This window comes from Crinia signifera, chromosome 5, assembly GCF_055691185.1.
Source record: "Crinia signifera chromosome 5, ASM5569118v1, whole genome shotgun sequence".
Classification (NCBI taxonomy): Eukaryota; Metazoa; Chordata; class Amphibia; order Anura; family Myobatrachidae; genus Crinia; species Crinia signifera.
The window spans coordinates 55,421,605-55,439,054 of record NC_139221.1 but is presented as its reverse complement, the minus strand read 5'-3'; the positions used below and the strand labels follow the sequence as shown (position 1 = coordinate 55,439,054).

At 46.0% G+C, this 17,450-nt stretch overlaps 1 protein-coding gene across 2 annotated transcripts in view; it reads right to left on the bottom strand.

Moving 5' to 3' along the window:
• The window catches only part of KCNB2 (potassium voltage-gated channel subfamily B member 2), a 225,731-nt gene extending 208,620 nt beyond the window's left edge, over positions 1-17,111 (bottom strand). The window contains exons 1-2 of one of the 2 annotated variants that reach the window (XM_083187250.1): positions 16,537-17,111; positions 7,284-7,544 (exon numbers count right to left, since the gene is read on the bottom strand). The gene's annotated coding sequence lies outside the window, so the exon portion shown is untranslated. The remainder of the gene's footprint in view (positions 1-7,283; positions 7,545-16,536) is intronic. The other variant, XM_083187249.1, reaches the window with a different exon arrangement.
• Positions 17,112-17,450: the final 339 nt, after the last annotated feature.

The following is a 17,450-nucleotide window of genomic DNA, read 5'->3' as shown; positions in this document are numbered from 1 at the left end:
AGCATTTATAGTAACATAAAAGAAATGTATTAGCAAATGCAGTATAACTTTCCTTCATGGGGTGTTTTGTGGATTCTGCAACAAAACATACTGTATATATTTTGTTTTTATCTTTTGGTAGTAATGACAAATTTTCATTTTAAGATTTTGTTTAGTATTATATTGCAATGCAAATACATCTATATAGCATTATCTATATTATGTTTTAACTAAAACAAGTTTGACAAATGTTTATTATGTATGAACAATATAATGACATTATACATATAGATATGATTGAAAATGAAGAGAGAGAGAGAGAGAGAGAGAGAGAGAGAAAGGTTCTGGTTATAGATCAACTAATAAAGAAAAATAAGGGAAACTTTATATATAGTCACCAGGAAACCATTTACTTGCTACCTCCCGAACAGATGCTAAGGTAAACACAAGGGAGATTAGCATACCTCCAGATTTTTCCGGGACAGTTCAGTTTTTTTTATGAGACTGTCCTATGGGGCTGGCAGTGTCCCACGGTGGGTGGGGGTAGTTGGGAGTCCGCCCTTCCGGTCGCTGCTCTGCTAGGCACAGCAGCAGTATATATACGTTGTGCACATGTGCACAGTGTCTATTCAGAGACATGGAGGGACTGGGGGCATGGCCAGCAGCTAACCCCTACAGCGTGGTCTCGAGGAAGTACTGTGATCGTAGCCCACACCCCTTGACCCGAAGGCCATGCCCCAAAATGGCCCGCTAACGCCAATGTCAATATTGGGAGGTATGTATTAGGGGAAATTTCTCAAAATTACCCAAAATCTTTGTGTTTGGACTTTAAATTAAAAAAATATATAATTATCCATTTGATCATTTAGTTATTTCCAAGTAATAAAAGTGCAAACTTAGCGCCTAAACTATATTTTGTGCATTTTAATAAATTTAGGTAATAAAATCAATTTAATATACATTTTAAATGCATTTGTAATATATATATATATATATATATATATATATATATATATATACACCGTATATACTCGAGTATAAGTCGACCCGAATATAAGCCGAGGCATCTAAATTTACAACAAAAAACTGGGAAAACGTATTGACTAAAGTGGGACCCTCACTCAAATATATAAGCCGAGGGGGGCTTTTTCAGCATAAAAAATGTTCTGAAAAAAGTAGGCTTATACTCGAGTATATATGGTATATATATTTTTTTTTATGAAAGAGAGGCTGGGGCCCACGGGCCTCTGAAAGTGTCTGATCACAACCTATACACATATGGGTGTGATACATTCATAGAATATTAATATTCCCATAATATAAATAATAAAAGATTTAAGAAAAATTCTGAAACACAAAATTCATGTAAATACAGATAATTGATTTATCTGGTACGATGGTCAACATTATGACCACGTCCACATGATGAATGGCAAATTATGACTGTGGATATATCATACCCAACCCTCTATTATTGCTTTAGGCTAAAATGGGTAATGCCATCTGAAAATGCATTTGTCTAATGAGGCCAAGCTTTGTAAATACTGTAGCTCTAGACCACAGTCCCCATTGTAGAATATGGAAACAGTATTTTACATTACTTAGCAAAACAAATGAGATATCTTGCATTGAAATACCAGTCAATTAATTATGCATTTCAATATCTAATTTATTTTGGACCTTCATCTAATCTAGATGGATGTCCGTTTGGAACCCTGATCTTGTTAGTGAAGTGGGCAGGGGCCAAAATGACACAATTCAACAATGTGAATTGTCTGGCCCCCAGAATGATTACCTGTATTTCCTTACCAGGTGTCTCCCTAAGCAAGCATGAAAAATAATAGTAATAATAATAATAATAACTACATTAAAAAAGGCTAAGGGCGGAATGTACTAAAGGGAAAATGTGGTAAAACGGGGGTTTTACCGCATTTTCCTATGTACCAATGCCCGTCCGCCCCGTCTTCGCCTGGCAGGGTCCTCTGGGTGGCGATACCCTATAGTCCGCGCGCCCCACCTCCCGTCCTCCTTTGATCTCCTCCTCCCCCAGCAGGTGTCACAGCCGGGAGCACATCCGGCTGCAGGGGGGAGAAGGAGACACAGGGGGACACTGACAGCCGCCGGGATGTGACGGACACCCCCACAGACCACATCACAGGTATCGTGGCGGTCTCCGTCACCGCAACCCGCTGCTAGCCGCATATGTTAGTACATATGCGGTAGCATCGCGGCGGCTGGCAGGCTAGGGGTGGCGATGTATATTAATACATCCCGCCCTAAATCCTGCTCACCTTTTTTAGGTGAATTACCACCAGTGACCACAAGAGACCGCTGGACAGAACAAATAACACCTTAACAGAAAGTGAAACCAAAATGATCTGTGGAAAACTTCCTAAATATGTAAAGAGGGAGCTGTGAAGACAGAGATTGGATCAGATAGGGACTAAAAAGGCCACCATTTTGATAGGCTTTTAACTAATAATAAGAATAAGATTTTAATTATCCCTATATTTTTTTCCTTTGAGCTGTTATATTACATTCTGCACTCACATTATAATATTTAATACTGTAGTAAATTGTGTACTCTGACTACAGCGCCAGCTATGTTAATTATCTGCTTGTATATATTTATGACAGAAATACATCTGTACCGTTTTTTTCCAAACAACATCCTAACATGGTGCCTTTGCTTTACTGCCAATGACATAACTTTTGGCAAAAATGACTGTTGTCCCTGGATGGCAGAACTGTGTATTTAGTTCTCAGTGCGTACTTTTTAGTCTGACATCATCATGGTTTCATGCTTTTTCAGTGTACGGGGTTATTGCCTTAGCAGACTCCAAAAGAGATTTGTGGGCAGATACAATATGATTTCAGTGCAAACTGAAAAAATCTGTAATATGTAAATAGATTCAAATTGTACTTTAGACCTGCCAAGAGGAGGCCCAGAGACTGACTTCCACAAGTAATTATAAACTCGTTAGTGTATTATCATGTATTTCTCTGACAGCAGATCAATTGTTGGCAAGGATGTGACTTTTACTAAATTACTGTATACAAGTAGTTTTCCAGTTTAACTGAGTCTAATGGTGATGCAAGTTCCAGGGGGTATCCAATTACTAGTGTCAAATTACTGCGGGCAATTGTCCCGCTATCCAATTAGCCCCAATAATGGCGCTTGCTGCGGCTTCTTGGGGAATTGAGTTACACCTGCCTCAGGCACCGTTTTCAGGCAAAAATTGGTCTCCGCCAGCCAAAGACACACAGAGATTTCACGAAACCTGTGTGTTTTTAGGAGTCATTTTTTATTCTTTTCAGGTGACTATAATTGGATAGCCCCCTAAAAATATCAGGGGAACATTTGGGCTGATTGGATACCCCCCATTGTGTTGATTATGGGCCCTATCACACTTAGGATGTATTAAAATACATTGCCGCCCCTGGCAGCAGCACCGCAGCTATCGCATATGTACTGACATATGCGACTAGCATCGCATTGTGGTGACGGAGGCCCATGTGATACCTGTGATGCGGTGTGCGGAGGTCTCTGTCGCCTCCCCGGGCACCTCCTCCCACCACAGCCGGAAGCCTAAGCAGGCTGTCCCCGGCACCTCCTCCTCCCCCCACATCCGGCTGCGTTGCTAGGGAGAGGAGGAGTTTACCTTCCTGGTCCAGGAGGATGGTAAGCCAGGGGGAGGGAGAGTCGGTATCTGCGGCGGGGGACGGCAGAGGTGGCAGGCAGCAATAGAAGCCCATAGGGTATCGCCACCCAAAGGTGGCGATACCCTGCTTGGCGAATACCGGGTGGCCGGGTGTTAGTACATTTGAAAATGTGGTAAAACCCCCGAAAACGGGGGTTTTAGCACATTTGCTGTGTAATATATTTCATATTTGCTAAGGCGGGAGGGTAAAGAATGACAGTTGAAATCCCAACTGTCGGTAAGTTATACAATATCCACGCAGAAGGGGTGTCAGGTGCCTAGTGCACACTCTACAATGGAACACATTGCAGTGAGTAGGCGTGTCCTCACAGTGGCGCACCAATTGGTTATTATTATAATGGAATGACAAATATACAATTACATCGCAAGATGTAAATTAACCTCTTCAAGTCTAGAAACTGTTGCCCAGAAACAAGTACACAATGTTACACATATATTTTCAACAAAACATATCTGCAGCCAGCCACACATGGTGGCTACTGGAAGGCAGAAAGATATCTGAATGCACCGATACTTTGGCTTCAGTTCTGATCAGGTCAATATTTGTATGAAGTTTGTATATTCTCTGAATGTGGCTCGCTGACAGCCATCCCCCGCCTAGTTCCCAGGCACTCCAGCAGATAACCAAGGCTTACAACTATACTGTCCCTGTGCTTGTCATCTTCTCAGAGTCAGCGTTTGTCATGCCTGCATATGGTTTTATGATTCTATATTTATGCTGAATTTACTTTTGAGCTAAATAAATGATCATCAATATCGTCAAAGTAATGTAAAATATTTTGTGGAATATAAATTAAACTCTATTTTCTTTTGATTATGTTGAGAGAGCAGCACTCTGTGATGTATCTTATGTTGCATACACTCCGGATACTAGGACCCAGAGTCTGCAGAGAGATGCGGCCCCCCTGCCCTGATGTGCTACTGCACATGTGCAATATTACTGTGTAAGAGCGTCACGCTTAGCACCTCTATTACCTATAATACCACTGGGTCACTACTTCTGGTAACTGCTGTTAACTCATATGCAATCCACTGTGTTCCGGCATTACCCTGTACCTGTAAACCCAGCATCCTGGTTAAGGACTCTCTGTCACTTTCACATCCACTGTGCTTCTCCAACTAGGTTCAGGGCCGGCGCCACCACTAGGCAGTGTTAGGCACTAGCCTAGGGCGCCGGCCACTGGGGGGCGGTAGTTGGGAGCAGGGCAGGAGGGAGAGCTGAAGGTCTGGCTTAGCGGGCAGGAGGGAGGGCTCGCTGCGCTGTGTGCAGTTCAGTCCCGGACCCCGGTGCATGTTAACTGACATTTTCCTCCACCCGCACCGCGTACAGCCGCTCAGCCGGGCAGCGTCTGAGGGTCAGCCAAGTGCTCAGCGCTGCCCGGCTGAGCGGCTGTACACGGTGCGGGTGGAGGAAGATGTCAGTCACACTGCGCCGGGACTGAACTGCGAGGCCTCCCTCCTGCCCGCTAAGCCAGACCTCCAGCTCTGCCTCCCGCCCGCTGAGCTAGACCCGAGCTCCTGAAGGGTGAGTATGTACACGGTCACCAGAACAGCACGGCGGCCGTATCCCTCTCCCCCCCCCAAATCAGCACGCCGGCCGCATCCCCCCCCCAAGGGGCAGCACGGCGTGCATATTCCTCAAAACCCCCCCTCCCGTGGAGCGGGTGAGCGCCGGGGCGCCCCCCCCGCCTGGGGCGCACCAGCGCCTTGCACCGGCACTGACTAGGTTATTTATCAACAAATTTAACCAAAACATTTTGATACACTTTCTTAAGAGTCAAAAAATTCATCCTTGAAAGAAATGCGCTCATATTCAAATATGAACGGATTCTGAAGAATCTACTGTTTTTTGGTGTGTACACACGGTGAGATTCCCTTGCTATGCAATCTTTGCTGTCGCTGTACTATTTACATACAATTCATACAATCAGCATTAGATTATCACTATATAGTCATTGCTGCCCTGTCTATCTGGGTTTCGATTTGTGCTGTCAATGGAGCGCGCATCGGGATCGAAAGGTAAAAAACCTGTGCGATCTGCTTACGATCTGCATGCGATTTTGACTATATAGTCAAAATCTAATGTCAAATCTCACCGTGTGTACACAGCATAAGAGGGTGGCAGTCTTGGGCTTTAACATCCGATCCAATTAGAGCCCCTTTTTCTAGCAAATTAAATTACCATGCTGAGGCGAGCCAACCCATAGAATCTGGGATAAGTTCACTATTAACACAATTGCGGCACATGCTAAACGGCTGATTAACACAAATAGCTTTTTGATAAGTGCAGCGTGTAGGCGGTCTACGGGACTAACGGAATAGCCTCACTTCTCCAATAACACTGCCACTCCGCTTGTGTTCTAAGCCAGTGGTTCCCAACCCTGGTCCTCAAGTACCCCCAACAGTGCATGTTTTCCAGGTCTCCTCACAGAATCACAGGTGACATAATTAGCTCCACCTGTGGATCCTTTAAAATGTGCCTGAATAATCTGTGCACCTGCTGGGTGACCTGAAAAATGTGCACTGTTGGGGGTACTTGAGGACCAGGGTTGGGAACCACTGTTCTAAGCTAACATGGCTAGTGCCCCTTCACAAACATTTTAACAAAATACATTTTTCTCAAATGCTCACTTTAAAATATGGACTGAAGTTATGCGCAATGAAGTTATGCACAATTTGACACATTGGGGCAGATGTATTAAGCTTTAACAAGAGATAGATCCAAGGGTGATAAGGAGAGATAAACGTCCAACCAATCACCTGCTAACTGCCATGTTACAGCATGTGTTTGAAAAAAGTCAGCAAGGAGCTGATTGGCTGGACATTTATCTCTCCTTATCACCCTTGCATTTATCTCTTGTTAAGGCTTAATACATCTGCCCCATTGGGCCTAATTCAGACCTTGGGGGAGATTCTCTAAGAATCTCCGCCCCCCTTCGCCGCCCATCGCATATTTAATTATCGCATATGTTGTAACATATGCGATAATTAAGGCAAAGGACAGCTCTTGCGTTAAGAGCTGTCCTTTGCGGTGAGAGTCGCCGGGTCCCAGCAGGTCCCGGCGGCTCCCCCTCCCATACACACCCGGCGCTGCTGCTGCTGCGCTGGGCTCTCCTCCTCCCTGCACCCGGAAGAGGATCAGTGCAGGGAGGAGGTCACAATCCGGGCAGCACAGAGCTGTGCTGCCCGGACACAGGTGAGGGGGCGATGCGGGACGGGGCGGCGGGGGGTCGGCTCGGGGCAGCGGTGGGTTCGCGTTAGAAGCCCATTGGCTTCTATGGGGCATCGCCAGATTTTTCTGGCGATGCCCCCCGCTGCGGTAACCCGGCGGGGGATGCTTACAGCATCCCAAAATGCGGTAAAAACCCCGATAACGGGGTTTTTACCGCATTTTTCGCTTAGAGAATCTCCCCCCTTATCTGATCTCAGGACAAATTTGTTCTCAAAATGGACAAAACCATGTGCACTGCAGGGGGGGGGGGGGGCAGATGTAACATGTGAAAAGAGTTAGATTTGGGTGGGGTCTGAAATCTAAATTGCAGTGTAAAAGTATTTACTCTACACAGAAACAAAATAACTCACCCAGATCTAACTCTCTCTGCACATGATGCATCTGCCCCATCTGCAGCGCAACATGGTTTTGTCCATTTTGAGAGGAAATTTGTCCTGCGATCAGGTCCCTTGAAGGCAAGTCTCATTTGTAGGTGACACAAATAGATTTCTATCCAGGCCCTGTCACTCTGGAATCCATGCAGAATGCGTCTCACTTAGATGTAATGTGAATGTAATAACATATCACATGAAGAAGTCACAAGGGGAGAGTCGTGCTGGTGCTGCATGGCCCTATCATAAATCCAATAAAATAAATAAAAGAAACAATGAAAACAAAATGAAAAAGGCAGAATTGGCTCAATAAATCGAATTATAAGAACCCATTGTGGAGTACAAAATAATACAATACATGTAGCAGAGGCATATTTCTATAAATAAAAATCTACACAATAAGATAATGTGGAGACAGCAGAATGACCAGTGACGTAAGTTCGTCCCAGTTGCCCGGAGGCAAGATTAATATTGGTGCCCCCCCCCGCCCCCCACACACACAACGTTATTTAAAATATATATAGTCTGTTATGAAATATTTATTATATACTGTATGTATATACAGAAAGAGAGGGAGAACTCAGCCACAGAAGCGATGTTGATGGCTTTCAATTAATGGATTTAAACTGGCAGTGGTGGAGAGGTGCCCCCTTGAGAGCAGGAGCCTGGCGGCAGATGACTCCATTGCCTCCCAGAGTTCTGCCTCTAAGAATGGCCAAAATCACTGTGACCATTTCCCCTAATGCTAGACACTCTAGGAGTATGACGGGATATTTCATTCATGTCCTTATACTTCATTATTAGTGCTCCATTCAGGTTGGCTCATCAAGCTGCGGACATCGCAGCGTAACAAGTGCCTGGCAGGCCGCCCACCCCCACGCCACCGATGATTCCCCTCGGTAATATGCGAGGATATATGTAGCGAGAACACATTCCCTAGCATTCCTCCGCTGCAGGAGAAATCATGAACATTATCACTCCTGGCTTCGTGTGCGTGTGCATGGACGAAGACGGGCATTGGCCTAGACGTGTACCCATGGGAATGCCTAGCATTTTCATGTGGATGCCCATAAAATGCTAGGCCAGCCCCATTCCCACCGCTGTTCCCCCCCCCCCCCCCCCCCCCCACGCAACAAACGGCCCTGCCAGTGTGTAACTCGCCGAGGATATTTGTTGCTGGGGTCTGCACATGCGCAAACATTGTAACGGGACTACATTTGCCCCGTTCCGAATGAGTTAGAATTAGGCCCTTAATACGCTGATGTAATAGTCTGCTATGCACTGTACGTAAGTGGTTTCTGTATATGTCATCTCTCCCAATGCAGCGTGAAACCTACAGTACCAGGAGACCTTGCCCAGGAGACCGACTCCTCCGGGCGCTTTTCTAAGACTGGGGTCTAGGTAAGGATAGAGGGGGGAGGAGCCTGCCACATCTGAATTTCTTAACATGCCAACTCCCCCACTACACCAACTCTATCCCCACACGTGATGACTGCAGTGTCCCCTTCTGCACGAAGGACAAAGTTGCATATTGTACATTTATAAGGACAAAGGGATGGAGATTCTAAAGGCCCCCATACACTATGCGATTTTGGGACGATTTCATCCGATTTCGGCACTTTGTGCCGATAATCGGGTGAAATCGGCCCAAAATCGTAGGTGTGTGATATCTGATCCGATCCGATGCGCGGTCCCGTGCGCATCGGACCGGATCAGGGAGGTCGGACGGTCTGTATATACGATCACGTCCGACCTCCCTGTATGCATATGCCTGCCACCTGACAGGCATATGCATGCAGACACCGGGGCAGCGGGTCCCTGAGCACCGGCGAGTGCTGCTGACTGACCTGGCCGGGCGGTGGTGGGGGCGGGCGGCGGGTGCGGTGAGCGCTGCTGACCTGGCCGGGCAGTGTACTTACACATAGCAGCAGCGGGGACGGGCAGCGCAGTGGCGGCTATTATATTTTTAAAATACTTGTCAAATGACCGGCCGCTCTCTGATTGGCTGAGAGCTCTCCGGCCAATCAGAGAGCGGCCGGTCATTTGACAAGTATTTTAAAAATATAATAGCCGCCACTGCGCTGCCCATCCCCGCTGCTGCTATGTGTAAGTACACTGCCCGGCCAGGTCAGCAGCGCTCACCGCACCCGCCGCCAGCCCCCACCACCGCTGCCCGCCGCTGCCCGCCCCCCACCACCGCTGCCCGCCCCCACTACTCCTCACCGCCCTGCAGCTCCCCGGGTTTTTTTTTACATGGGATAAATCGCATGCGATTTATCCCATGTAAAAAATGGCACATCAAGTGCCAAATTGTATGTGAGCCTCCTGGGGAGCTGCCGGGCGGCTCGCAGGTAAATTGGGTCTGACTTGTCCCTAGGACAAGTCGGCCTAATGTATGGGGGCCTTTACTGTACCTAACCAGAATCTGATATAAACCAACTCCTTAATTGGGGGTTTGTTTGCAAGAGGCAAACGTTAAGACAAATGTGCCTTTTTGGGCGCACTCTTTATTCTATAATCTTGTATGATTTGATTATTTAGTTAAGACATAACTTTTAATAGACTTCTTAATATAAAATACAGGGAGCATTAAATAGATTATTGATCAGTCGTTTAGCACATTATAATTAGACTGTCAATCAAACAACACACAACATAAAACAAAAACAAGGACATACATACATACATAGATACACATGATTTCTGTGTCTTTTTGTGTGATAACCTTATTGTAACTTTTTCACACTTTTATTGTACACTCATGTGTCCTATTTCAAATGCCTTAGCAAATAGCATAACTTAACTTTAGTCGACTTCGCCAGCTTGCCCAGGTAATCCCACACAATTATTTATATATTGTATCTATTTTCAATATTGGTTTTTGGTATTCTATATAGGGGATAGTTGTGTCCCAATCCGATAGATGCTCGTAGTCAGCAAGATCCCACGTGAAAAGTGTTCCCACAACCGGTGGCTCCTGTGTATCTGCTGTTTGATCACCTTGCCTGTGTTACCATACCAGTTGTTCACCAGGGGTCTTCTCTCTGGTTGATAGACTGGCCCCGTGTTGGTACTGCTGGATTCCGGCCTGGGTTTAGGTATATAGGTAACGTACGGCAATGGTGTCAAATGAGAGTACCAGGTTGGTTGTGTATGGGAACCAAATAGTAGTCACTTCTGCTTACCATTTTATTTATTTTAAGTGACTATTATTTGGTAATACTGAATGTGTTGGGCGCACCACCAATTTAAGACTACAAGAATTCACAAAAGTAGTCCAACATATTGGTTCAATAGATGTCTCACTAGAATGTTCTAACTTATGAGTAAAGTCTGTGCGGATCAAAAACCCCCCTTCTCCATAAACCAACTCCTGCATGCGGTTGGTCAGTTTAAAGCAAGTTTTCCTCACAGGAAACTGCTATTGTATTAGGATCCTAAACTCAGATCACATAACCAAAAGCGTCTTTCCACCATTGCACATACAAATTATTTTTATAACGGGAATATGGTAAATTCTTCTATCAAAAATACAAAGCCTCCCTTGAAATATAGTGGTTTGCATTGAACAATCTGACATCCTAGCTCAAATATCGCTGTTCCTCTCCAGTGTAACCTTCACTCACATAACATACAAACAGTGTTGAAATTTTACCCAAGATCCGCCACCATTAGAAAACCAGTCAGCGCCAGTGCATTGGCTTCATTGGCAGTGGCTTCCCATTGGAAGCACCATCATCCTATCACAGCTCCCAGGGGGAGGGGCTTGCTCCTTCTGGGATTGCCAGTCCAGACTGTGATCAGCAGAGACAGCTTGCAATGGAAAGCCTGCCTGGCGTTTAGAGGTGCCGAGGATCTAGCCCCAGAAGCCAGCATGTACAATTTTTATTAAATATTCAGAATTTTTCATTTATAGAAATTGTCAAAAAATATGGTTATACGGGCAAGTCTCTGACCGGTTTCCTTTCTGATTTCAAAAGCTTCAATCCCGGAGCCAGGGCCGGCGCCACCACTAGGCAAATCTAGGCATTTGCCTAGGGCGTCAGCCACTGGAGGGCGGCACTTCGCCCCTCGCTTCTCGCATGGAGGCTGCAGAGGTGTCCATGCCGGGTACCTGCGGCACTGTGTGATCTGGCGGCGGGGTCCCTGCAGTGATGCGCGCTATGCGGCAGCCAGGCGGCGGCGCGGGAAGTGCTGCTGGGTTTGAAAACATGCTGCATGCTGATTGGCTTCAATCAGCCAATCGGCGTGCGGCGAGTTTTCAAACCCATCAGCGCTTCCCGCGCCGCCTGGCTGCCGGATAGCGTGCATCACTGCAGGGACCCCGCCGCCAGATCACACAGCGCCGCAGGTACCCCCCCCGTAGGCACCGGGGCGCCCCACCCCCCCTCGCCTGGGGCGCTCCGGTGCCTTGCACCGGCCCTGCCCGGAGCAACCTGCTCAAAATTTATTTTGTTTCCCTAAATGACACAAATGTGTCTTCTCTCTTATCTGCAACATATCTGGAAGTGCAGGATATAATTATTACACAACAGTGAATCCTATCTGTACCAACTGCTCCTTTTTTTTTTTATGCAATATTTAACTAAACTTCAAATAACTGACTTGGCTGTATTTGTATTTATTTATACTAAAAGAACAGTCGCTGTGAGCGACGCTGGCATTTTTTTTAACAGATATTTTGAGGACCTCTCACGGCAACGTCGGCAGACAAAGGGTTAACATGAAGCCCGGTAACTAGCATTCTGTACCGCCACTTTCCACAGCGATTCAGAATGTCCTAGTGATGCAATTATAACCTACCTGTTTAATTTCACCAGGAGTCTGACGCTGCTGGCTAAAGAGTACACTTGGGTGGATAACATGCACATGGTAGTGTTACCAGGCGGGGGATCCAGCGAAACCCCTTTGCTGGGTTTCCATTGCCTTGTACAGATAAGCTCTTTCTCAATAAAAACACAGGAGAAAGGGCTTTTCTGAGTGTCTTAAACAGATCCCTGGGTCTAAGCATGCATATAATATCCACAGCAACAAAAAGCACTACCTGATAAAGCCAAGTAAACATACATTTGCATAAGAAAATAAAAACAGGTGTTGAAGACCCAAATCCATTAAACCAACCTCATACGCCTAAGTCAATGACTAAGAAAACAAATTCCATATTCTGCTGAGCGCTTTCTGTGTGTACTTGAGATTTGAAATAAAATAAATATAAACAAAAAATATAATAAATAATAAAATAAAATATTCTAGACTGAAAAGCAAAAGGGATAAAAATAAAAATGTTTGTCACCTGGAAAAAATTATAGATAGTATGAACGTTTACAACTCTTTTGAGAGTTTGTGGAGTCTCTTGTGAGGTGGGGGCATACTATCTCTCCCTACCACTGAGTATGCCGTCCCCTATCTTCCGGGGATTTACTGGCTCCGTGTAGCTGCTGCTGGTGGTCTCGGGGAGCTGCCAGGAAGTAGCTTCTGTCAACTTTCGCCCATTGTTGGCACACGGCTGGGCGGCTGGAAGTGCGGATTTGTGGTGCTCACAAACAATGGAGTGTGTGGCTAGCGGTCATGCTCCTGATTCCCATTGGTGACCCGGCGGACAGCTCAGGGTTGGCGGGAGGCTGTGTTTGGCTTCAGTAGGGGCTCCAGTTCAAGCTGCTTGATGCGTTTTGTGCGGTAAATGCACTCTTTCGTGATAAAAAAGGAGGAGCTCTCTCACAGACCTTACAGGGAAGACTACAAGTAGGCCGGCGCACCTGTGAGGTCACCTGGCAGGCAGTTAGTTATTTTTATTTTTTACAATTTGGCCCGATCCAGAGTAGTGGCCCCATTCCCCACCTGTCTTCCACACAAACAACCTTTGCCGGTTCACAGAGTACCCAAATGCTGCAAATTCTCATCTAAAGGTGGGTGCCCGTCTCTATCCATTGTTACATCTGATAAAAGGACAGGAGGGGTGCTATCTGGGGGTGTAACAATTTCTTGGGTTTTTCTGGTCTCCACTGAGGGAAAGGTGGAGATAGTTTTGATATTATGGGGATTATGTTAATTAGTTTTTTTTTCGGATTGATGAAGGTTTGGGGGTCTGTGTTTAGTCTCAGTGGAGAGAGTTGAGATATTATGTGAGATGTGGCGGGTTGTGGTTTGTCACAACAGCTTAAAGGTCTGAGAGGAACTAGACATTCTGAAACCAATGGCTTCCATACAGTGCAGTGATGTATTAATCCCAGCTATTTTGGTTTTGGTTCCACCTACATTTGATTTTGTGCCACCTACATGAGGTCACTTCTAGAAATTATTTCAGGGCCACTTTTAGTTCTCAATCCGCCCCTCCCGCCAGCGTCTACACGGAGCCAGTGAATTCCTGGTAGATACAGGATGGCCAATTGCTTACCACTCAGTGGTAGGGAGAGATCGTATACCCCCACCTCTCAAGGGACGCCACAATTCCTCAAAAGAGCGGTAAACGTTCATACTAACCATTATTGTTTCCCAGGTGCCAAACATGTTTTTTCTCCCTTCTGCATTTCAGCGTATACTTTTTTTTTTAAATTATTATTATTTTTCTATTCTTTTAAATGTATTGTATTATTTATTATAATTTTGATTATTTTATTCAAAAGCTACAAGCGTAGTTCTATACATATAATCAAAACTCCATTCCATGCTATCGTATCTCTCTTGACATAAAGCCAGTGTCTGATTGGTTGCCATTGGTTACAGATCAGTTCTGTTGGTACTTGTGTATTTTGGCGGCGCCCATCGCATCGCATACCATAATGCATGCGATGGTATGTGATGCGATTTCGTTGGTTAGTGTACGATGGCATACAGTTTTCAAATTGTATGCCATTGTACATGGCATACAATGCCATACGATGCGATGCGATTAAACATTGTATAAGCACCCTAATGGGTGCTTATACAATGTTAAGCACCCTAATGGGTGCTTACAATGTTAAATGCACCCCCACGCCACCCCACCACTATAAATGTGAACCCGAAGTGTGGTGAGCGCAGCGAGCCCGCGAGGGGCGGCGGTATGCTTCCTACAACCTTTTCATACCCCCACTATCCACGTCGGAGTGGAGTTGAGAATAGATTAGTGTGGCGAGCGCAGCGAGCCACCGAGCCCGAAGCGTGGCGAGCGCACGCGGATACCTGTGAAGCCCGCGAAGGGACGCGTTTACCTGTGAAGGTATCCGCGTCCGCTCGCCACGCTTCGGGTTCATGTTTATAGTGGGGGTGTGGCGTGGGGGTGCATTTAACATTGTAAGCACCCATTAGGGTGCTTATACAATTTTTAATCCTGTAGGGGGTCAAAATCGCGTCGCATCGCATGCCATCGGGTACATGGCATGCGATGCGATACGTTCATCGTACGATGCAGAATTCAGGCGCCGCCAAAATACACAAGTACCGTTCTGTTTGCACCATGTTATTAAATATGTCTATATTTGGATTCTATGTTGATCATAGTGCAATATGGACTTTATTCTGGTTATCGCCCTGCGAATGCTGGGTCGCCCATCCCACCTTCGCACGTCGTGCTGGTTCACACTGCCTGCTAATGGATGTTTTACATAAACATTCACTCACAGGCCAGAGGGAAACTTCCACATTTTTCGATGGTCGCCAACCATTGAAAGATCACTCAGGTCACTCAGATATGCGTGCACATTCGGTAGGAAGTGGGAGGGCAGCTGACATCCGGTGATGTCAGCTACCCGCCACCGGCGCCCACGTCACTGGGTGATTTCCATGGGCATACCCAGCATTTTCATTGGAACGCCCATGTAACGCTGGGCGTTCCCATCGGCTGGTCCCCTGGCCCGCTGCCTGCAACCTTGGGTACGTGCACCCGGCGAGCAATCTGTTACCCATGGACGCATGCACCCAGCGCATGCACATCGAAAACAAATTTGCATGCGAGCGAGCGGACCACAATAAGGTCCTATGTGTATTGGGTTTGTTAAAAGCCATATACTGAAAGGCCTATAGACAAACATATAGCAAGTGCTTGTCCTTGGCTTTCCCCACCACTATAATAATAACCATTGCTATGAAGGTCACCACCTGCTTACAGTTACAATACCATAGATGCTCATTCAATGGATTTTTAGCTGTACTGTCTTATGGACCTTCAATATGTTGCTAGGCAATATAGGCCCATTGTTCCATAAAGCAATTGCAGATAACACTGGTAAGTTACACAAAGCCACACGCTTGTAAAACTTTTCCTAGACAAGTACATTTTGTGCTGGCATATTTTTTTTCACAATCTCTGCCAGCTGCCTAGCAGTACCGGATAGGATTATTATTGATTGAAATCATCTCTCTTTTTAGACTTCTCTTTCATCGCACACTTCAGTATTGAACTTTCATTACCGATTATTTGCAGAGAATCCACCCTTTCCTTCCATCCAAGCACCATGAAACAGCATGTTCGGGAATAGAGACTTTATTTAACCTCAACAAAACAGCCGATTCTTCAAGATTAAATGTTATATAACTTGATTTGCCTGGATTACAGCAGCGGACGCCAGAACATATCCCCCTGAGTGTACATTTATGTGTATTTATAGCTTATGACACACAGAACATGGTTTCATCATTGTGTCATTAATTAAAACAAACACTTTCATGTGTCACGTTCGGGGCTAGGGTCTTATTAATCTAACTGGAACGATAAATAAAGAGCTATAATCGGACAGCCTCAGCCAGTACATTGCCCTCTGCTTCCATTGAGACTGTACAATACATAGAGAACACAATTCTAGGTGACAGTGACTGTACAGCACTCAGGAACAATTGTAACAGCATAAATAGAATTGTGCACCTCTCTCCTATACATTGGGCACACATGTACAGTATATGTGTCTGGGTGCCTGGTCAAAATACATACACTGACATAGCGCATATACAGTATGTTATGACATTAATAAATAAGCATCTATACTTTTCCAGCACATGACAGGAATATTATAGTTCACTTGTCCCTTGGGGAAAAAAATGGTGCTGCTGCTGATAATAATGATGTCTACACTACACTAATATAACAAAAGCCTTTAAGTCTCTCAAGTTGATGCCATTTGACCCTTATTGTCATTGGACTCCCAGGGAAGTAACTCCAAGGTGCTGCAAACATGGATTTGTTATCCCCTGGAGGGGTTGGTTTCAGGGTAGAGGAGAAATTACCCCCCCCCCCCCCCCCCCCCCCCCATGTACTTACCTTACTTAGAGAGCCAACTGTCCAGCCCCAAGAAGGGTGGGCTCATCCCAGGTCCAGATGTTGCTAGATGTGCTGTAGAAAGAGAAGATACTTGGTACTGCCCTGGGCAATGTTGCTTTGTCCCATTGTGTGCTTTTTTTGGACCGTTCCACAGCTCAACAAGTCTATAGAGGGGGACAGGTGTGCACGGCCAGGGGCTAGAGCGGGAGTGGCGGTTCAGCCCTGCTGGTGGGCTATGGGGTGCATGATCCTCTCCATGTGCTGCGCCTGTGGATGGGAGTGTGCGATGGAATAGCAGCAGCAGCAGCAGCAGCTCAGCAGCTAGCGCAGCTTGGAGACACAGTCAGCTGCAGCGGATACATGATAGTCACACACTCGCACCACCATCACACACACACACATACACACATACTCACACACACACACACACTCACTCCTGCAGCCAGGGACACATCGGGCTGCATCTCCCACAATCTGGCTCAGAGGATCTAGAGGTGAAAGCTAATTGGATTGAGCTCTGCATCACCAAGGACAGCAGCAACAGATCGGCAAGTGCTCCTGACCAAAGCCAAGAAATCCCGAGGAGAAGAAGAGGAGAGGGGAGGGGAGGGGGCCGGGGGAATCCTATTCTGAGCATCAGCCTTAACCCTTGCTGCAGCCTGTAACTCTTAAAGTACCCCCCTCCCCTTCCTCCCTTCTGCTGTCAGTGACACTTCTACACAGCCTGCAGACCCCTACCCACCAGTGCCCTATAGTAAGGAGCCCCCATGTTCCATATGTATGCCATCAACTATTTATCTGGGGCATTGGCATACAGTATATGTTACATATTAATCTTCTCATGTCCTGTATGTAAATAAGACTCACGTATTAGCTATGACCACCGTCGATGTTGGAGAGCTTGCTAATATAAC